At 39.6% G+C, this 7827-nt stretch overlaps 1 long non-coding RNA gene across 1 annotated transcript in view; it reads right to left on the bottom strand.

The window, feature by feature from the left end:
- Positions 1–5130: 5130 nt before the first annotated feature.
- The window catches only part of LOC128248530 (uncharacterized), a 4891-nt gene continuing 2194 nt past the window's right edge, over positions 5131–7827 (bottom strand). The window contains exon 2 of the long non-coding RNA XR_008264705.1: positions 5131–6434. This is a non-coding gene — a long non-coding RNA (uncharacterized LOC128248530). The remainder of the gene's footprint in view (positions 6435–7827) is intronic.

Raw genomic sequence — 7827 nt, 5'->3', positions numbered from 1 at the left:
ATATATATATATATATATATATATATATATATAGTCTTTTTTCCTTTTTCTCCATCCACTTTTTTGTTTCGCTTTTTTCCTCCGGTTCTCTCTTATGTCCTCTCGATTTTTTTCTGAAAAAGCAGTCATGATTTTGGTTTTGGATGATTCCCTGAAAACTCACGGCGTACTGTACAAGTTTGTTCGGCCATTGTATTTTCAGAAGCATGACACTAATAATAGATCACGCTTGATCATCATAAGTTGTGTATTCAATTTGTGGGACCAGGTGTCACATTGCTCTTCTGTACTCAAACCAAAAGTTGAGGAGGTATAATAATACCGAAACATATTCGATGCATTTAGCACTCGGCCTTGGAAATGGGATACGCTTCCAAACTGCATTTTCTGTTTTCTCTAAAAACTAGATTAATTAGTTTGATTGACGTTAAGTTATTGGGGGCCATGTCAATCAGTTATTAAGTATATATTATATACTTATATGCGCATACATGCACTTTCAGCTGTGACAATGGTCCAATGTTAGTTCATGATTATCGTTGTAAGTTTGTAAGTAAATTCTTATATTCCCCATTGTGTCTGCTTCGCATTCTTCGCTTGCTAAATGCTAAAAATTCCCCCATTTTTTGCGACAGTTGACTCATTATCATTTATTGTTCCGTTATAGAGTCTTGTGTCGATAGATGTGTTGCAGCGTGTGCAGACCCCAAAAAGTCTTATCCGTGTACATGTAAAGCAGCACAATCAGACTGAATGGGGAACGGCTATCACCTGACAAGATGAGACAATCATCAGCATTTGTGTGTATGCATACATATATCAAAGAAGAAAGAATAATCGATCAAAGGTCCTTCCGCGCCACCGCTCCATACACCGTCACCCCGGATTTTGTAACTCATTTATTCTCCCACTGGATAGGTCTCTGGTCCATCACATGATAACTCACATATGCCAGCTGAGTGGACTGGAGCAAAGTGAAACGAAGTGTTTTGCTCCAGAACTGAACACATTACCCGGTCCAGGAATTGAAACTACCATCTTGTGATCATGAGTGCAACAACCTAACTACCAAGCTACGCGGCTTCTCCCCACAAGTACACAGAGAGCGAGAGAGATAGAATTATCTATATACTGTATGTGTGTGTGTTTACACGTGTGCTTATGTATATATGTATTCATGTAGATATCTACGCATACTTGTGAGCGATGGTGTACGAGATAATAAGCAGTATGTGCATTTGTGTTTATGAACATTTTCTAGAAGTATCAATTGTTTTTGTAGTTATCAGAAGAATGTGTGCTGAAAGAAGAACAGACGTGTCAGTGAGCATGCTTGAAGCAGGCAGGGAGAGAAGCAGTAAGGAAAGGCAACAACCATCTCAATCAACACCTCATGTATATAATAACAGTCCCAAAATAACGAGCAACCCAGTAAGTTGTAAATATAATTTAGTCAATAGCTAGTCCTTATTATCGATTTGGACAGCTGGTTTTCTTATTGGTACAAAGTAGATTGGCTTGGAGGCAGCTTACGCGCTATGTTTTAACTAATAACTGGCACGCCCTTTGGGATGCTGAAAGAAGACAAACGTGAGAAGAGGCGACGTCATTATCTATCAGTGGTTACAAGTTGAATAATTTGAATCTGCCGCATGTACAACTATGAGGAGCATTGCTGTGTGATGATAACGTGGCCACAAGGGGACGTCACTCCGGCCAAATCAATAGCATTGTATTACCGTTTTGACTAATATATTAGTTTACAAGAAAATGGCTGTCCTTGTGTTTTTCAGTTATTTACTGACGGTCACTGCTACACAGAGTGAAGTCAGGTGAAAAACAAAGTCACTCCAGCTCTTTTCCCTTATCTTTCACTCCCATTCCCTCTCTCCAATTTTCTCCCTCTTTCCATCACACGTCGCTTTTGGCGATAGACCTTATTCCACTTATCATCAACTCATACCAGCTACACACACGTAGATAAAGAAATACAGAGAACTGGTTGTTGAGGGCGGCAAAATAGCAACGTTTTAGGAAACAATTGAATGAAAATTTTCTCTTGACTAGTGGAAAATATGATGGAGATCTATGGCAAGATGTGCATGATGACAAACAGTTAATTTGCTGTCACGATGACACCTGGGAAAACACTATTACTTTACTGGCATCCAATAATTCTGATTCTCATCATGCGAAAAGCATTAGAGCATGACATCGGAGTTACGCTATATTCCACCTCAGGCAAAGACATACTATAGAAACTGCATTACAATTAATACACACAAACGTGCGTGCGCGTGCGCACACATGCACATGTACGTATACGTATGTTCAGATATATATATAGATTCCAGATATACACATGTGCGTATATGTATGCCTGCACGTGTGTACATATAAATACGTCAAACGCGAATATGCATAGTTATATACACATATAGATTGCGAAGCGAACTTCTCAACCATTCAATCATATTGCACAGATACATACACGTGCGTGTGTGTGTGTGTGTGTGTGTGTATGTGTCTACTTACATATATATAAAAGTAACTATATGCATTAATATACATACATACATATACATATATATATATAATAGACATATATGCTTTAAAAGAAGCATCATATGCCCTGTCCGTAAGGAGGCAGAGCAGATGCTAAAACTTTCAGGCCTATCTCTTTGACTTCACATGTTAGCAAGGCCATGGAACGCATTGTCCGAAGGAGGCCGATCTCCTTCCTAGAAGAATGTCACTTGCTCACAAACACGCAATATGGCTCGGGAGGAGCTACCTCACACAGCTACTCCAGCATTACGAGTGGCTACTGAAACAGCTACTCAATCACTCAAACGTGGATGTGATGTATCTCAACTTTGCCAAAGCCTTTCAAAGTTCATTACGGGATGATACGTCACAAATTACGTGACGTTGGTATGGCTGGAAAACTGGGAGAGTGGTTGTATAGGCATCTAAAAGACAGAGGGCAAACAGTTGCAGCCAATGGTGCTCTTTCTGGGGAAGTATCAATTCGAAGCGAAATCCCTCAAAGAACTGTATTGGGACCACTACTGCTTGTGGTGGTTCCTTCAGACATGTGCTCATCTAGTCAGCCATTCTCACCAGCTATGCTGATTATACAAAATTTTCGGTGACGGTTCTCCTAAATCAGTTCATGAATTAAAATAATGTTTTCATTCGTTCGGGAGATCGCCGGACGCCCTGAACAAGGCTGGTCTTCAAACAATCAGTGGCCATTCCTAAATCATGAAAACCACTGGTAAACTGGTGCTTTGTACGCTGTCTGAAGCATGACAGTTGTTTCGGTCGCCGTTAACCTCAGAATTTCACCGAAGCACGCTGCCCCTTCTTTTCAACCATCGCAAAAATGGACTAACAGGCAAGAAGCTCTGGAAAACAAAGACGCACCACATGGCAGTACGACTTCCATCGATGACACCGGTTGGTATACTGATGCCTGAGGGTTGTATCAAGTGATTTCTAGCGGCAGAAGCCTGGACTACAACGGGCTTGTCCCACAGAGAACGTTTTCGGTTACTTTTGGGTACCACCTCAATACACACACACACAGAGAAAGACGCACATGCAAACACATTCACACACATATATTTATGTGAGTATATGCGCGTTTGTGTGTGCGAGTGTGAGCGTATACGCGCATGAGCATAGACGATAGATAACGGTTGGTTAGTAATAAATAGTTGATAAATACTTGGTAATAAATACTTGATAATATCTCATAGTAAATGACACTAGCCATATGCAGATATGCTCTCTATTTGATTATTTGTTTATAAATATATATATATCAGTATAGCGTATATATTGAGACTTGTTGTCTGCCGATATATTTCATATTGGAAAACGGATTATTCTTATTGCTGTATTTATGCTACATGTATTATTAAGCAGTATACTTGGGGTCGGTTATCAATCTAAGTAGTTATGATTCAACATTATCAGGTCGGCAGTGAAAAGCTGAAGTACATACTCAAATAAGTCAAAATTAATTGAAAAATGCGTCGAGAAAGAAAAAAAATACAAAAGTAATAATATTCAGCAACATTCCAATAAAAACAAAGTTAATGTGAAGAAGTTATGAAATTAGTTTCTACGTGTAGTGGAAAATAGTTTTGCTTTCATTCTTTCGAGGTCGATAAAATAAGTACCAGTTGAATACTGGAGTCAATGTAACAGACTAGTCCCCTCCCTTTAAAAACTGTAGCCCTTCTGTCAAAACTTAAAATCATTATCCCTTTCTACTCTAGGCACAAGGCCCGAAATTTTGGGGGAGGGATCCTGTCTATTACATCTACCTCAGTACGTAACTGGTACTTAATTTATCGACCCCGAAAGCATTAAAAGCAAAGTTGACCTCGGCGGAATTTGAACTCAGAACGTAAAGACAGACGAAATACCGCTACGCATTTCGCCCGGTGTGCTAACGTTTCTTATTTCTTTATTTCCCACAAGGGGCTGAACATAGAGGGGACAAACAAGGACAGACAACGAGATTAAGTCAATTACATCGACCCCAGTGCGTAACTGGTACTTAATTTATCGACCTCGAAAGGATGAAAGGCAAAGTCGACCTCGGCGGAATTTGAACTCAGAACGTAACGGCAGACGAAATATCGCTAAGCATTTCGCCCGGCGTGCTAATGTTTCTGCCAGATCACCACCTTCTTAAAATCATTATCATTGCTTCTGCTGCTGCTGCTGCTGCTGCTGCTGCTACTACTACTACTACTACTACTACTACAACAAGTATGTGTGTGTGTGTGTGTGTGTGTGTATGAACCACATTGAGCCTCAGCAACAACAACAACAAATAGAGTCACGTCTAGAAATGATGCAAGCTATTATGGTCGTCTGTACGCGGTCGTTCGACCGCAGACAATTCTCTCTTGAACCGCTCTTTGTTCTTTTAAATATTAAAGCTGATCTCAAGTTTTCTTGATCAGGGCCGGTTTGGAGTTAAAAGGGAAAATTAGCGAAGCAAAAATCCTAACAACAATAACAGTAGCAGCAACATAAGCAATTATGGAAACCCGTAAAAAATTAATTTAATAACATTTTTGGAAAATAGAAAATAGAGAAAGAAAAGAATTCTGAAGTTACCATTTTAATGAATTGGATTGATTTTTTTACTGCTAAATATTTTAACATAATTATTTGAATATTCCAGATATTGCGTAATTTTGCAATATAACCTTGGGTAGATGCAGTCTTTACTTAGCTTCGATACTGTTTAATTTATCAGCACTACTTCACATATTACACGTCTCTGTGTGCAGTTCCTATTATTGGTATTTTCTCTGAGATGAGTGAAACATTTGAAGATTATTTTTTTTCATGGACTTGTTTGAATCTTCTCGTTTTTGAAGCAAACAGTTATTCTAAAACAGTCCATGAATTTGGACAAGAAGTAGAATTAGACGTCAGAGGAGAAAAATTATTTAAGCGTTTGCAAATAACTCTCCTTCGTTTTCTTCCTTTCGCTATTTCTTTCTCTCTCTCTCTCTGTCTGTCTGTCTGTCTCTCTCTCTCTTTCTCCCCTCTCTCTTTCTCCCCTCTCTCTCTCACACACACACGCAAACACATATACACACTCATGCATATACATATATAGTTCAATGCGCAAATATATACATAAGCATGTAGTTGTGTGTGCGTCCACATACATACTCACACACATGTATATTAGAGGAGAGAGGAAGGGAGTAGAGAGAGAGGGGGAGAGACAGAGAGTGGAAAAGAACAGAAGACAGAGAGTGGGGCGAGAGAGTGGGGAGAGAGAGTGGGAGATGGCCAAACAAGAAAAAAATACGGACAACAGCAATATGAATTCACGACCAACATAATTAGTTTAAAACAGAAAATAAAAAAGAAGTCATTTATGACGTTTCTAACAATATCCCTTTTTCAAAGGGATGTGATACATACATACATACATACATACATACATACATAAATACATAAATAGACATATGCCTACATCTAGGGGTTTGATGTGTTTCTATATATTTCTATCTGTGATGGCGTATGGCTCAGTGGTTAGAGCGGTGAGCTCACAATCATGAGGTAGTCATTCCGATTCCCGGACAGAGTTATGTGTTGTGTTCTTGAGCAAGGCACTTTATTTCATGTAGTCCAAGTTCACTCAGCTGCAAGAATGATTTGCGACGTTGTCACTGATGCAAAGTTGTATCAGCCTTTGCCATTCTCTTGGATAACATCAGCGGCGTGGAGAGGGGAGGCTGGTATGCATGGGTGACTGCTGGTCTTCCGTAGAACAACCTTGCCCGGACTGTGCCTCGGAGGGGAACTCTCTAGGTGCAATCCAATGGTCATCAACGACCTTGGGGGTGGGGGGTCTTTACTTTCCATGTTTCTGTCTATGCTTTGGTATGCTGAAAATGTTAAAAGGAAAGATGTAAATGTCAAAATAACAATTACAGATCAGAGCTAGAACATTTTGTCAACGCAAACAAACAGCACTCGTGCAGACATACCTACGGTAATAACTGGTACCACATTGGGTAAATGGAAAGAAAGAACCGTTGAATTAAATCACACGAGTGTATGATGACGATGATGATGGTGATCTGGAGAAAGAAGAAGAAGAATGGTGACATTGATGACAATAATCGCTGACGATGTTATTGTTAATTTCGTTGCTTGATGTTATTGCAGTTGATAATGATGGTGATGATGACGATGATGATGATGGTGGTGTTGGTGGTGGTGGCAGTGGTGATGGTGGTGGTGGTGGTGACGGTGAGGATGACGATGATGATGTCAAGAGAGTTTACGATGAAGCCGCATCTCTTCTGGGTCTTTTATCTTTTTTTCTTCTGCTTTCACCCTCCTCCCTCCCACCATCCCACCACAACCACCACCACATTTACTAGCGACACTATTACAGTCACTATCGCCACCACCACCACCACCAGCTTATTACTAAGATGTAGCCGCCATGTTGACTGCAAAGCTAGAACAAATAGAAAGAAAAAAGCAAAGAAAAATTGTCGTTTTTCCAGAACGTAAGCGAGGTCTAAGTGAGTTCACACTTTCTCCATTTTTCTCTCGCCTCTTTGGGACCCTCACCGGAAGAAAAAAAAGAAACGAAAAAGACGTCTTCGTTGTAAGAACTACTTCTATAATAAACTTTATTTCTCTCTTACACGTATTCACTTTCCCTCTTTCTCTCTCTCTCTCTCTCCCTCTAACTTACACAAATACACACTTTCTCTCTCTCACTCTTTCTCTTTCTTATTCTCTATCCCTCACTCTCTTACCTCACTACTCCATCGCTAGATTCGTGCTTATGAAATCATAAGAAATAATCAGTGATATCATGGCTTGAAATCACCGTGACCGAATCGACAGTTGTCGTCTGTTTAATATTATGCAGCCACACTCTTCGCAAAATATTGGGGGCAGATTCATAGTAAAACCAAGAGTGTTAATAATATAAGAACGTTAAAGGCAAGGTGGAGAGGATTAGAGACAGAAAGAGTTCATAACCAAACGAATTTTCGCTTATTTCTATTACATTTTTTCACTGTGTATTTATTTGTACATCTAGTTTTGGTGGACTTGTTTTTTTTTTGTCGCTATTGTGTGGTTTTGCAGGAGAGTTTTCATTAAGCTCCATTTTGCTCCAGTTATTAATGGATTGTTTTGTTTTTATTTGATATTATTTTTTTAGCTGTTCATCAATCGCGGTTAGAGTATGTGAGTTCGTGTGCGTGTGTGTGTGTGTGTGTGTGTGTGTGTGTGTGTGTGTGTGTGTGTGTGTGT

This window comes from Octopus bimaculoides, chromosome 8 (assembly GCF_001194135.2).
Source record: "Octopus bimaculoides isolate UCB-OBI-ISO-001 chromosome 8, ASM119413v2, whole genome shotgun sequence".
Taxonomy (NCBI): domain Eukaryota; kingdom Metazoa; phylum Mollusca; class Cephalopoda; order Octopoda; family Octopodidae; genus Octopus; species Octopus bimaculoides.
Note: the sequence above shows the minus strand (reverse complement) of the source record. Positions and strands in the feature narration are given on the sequence as shown.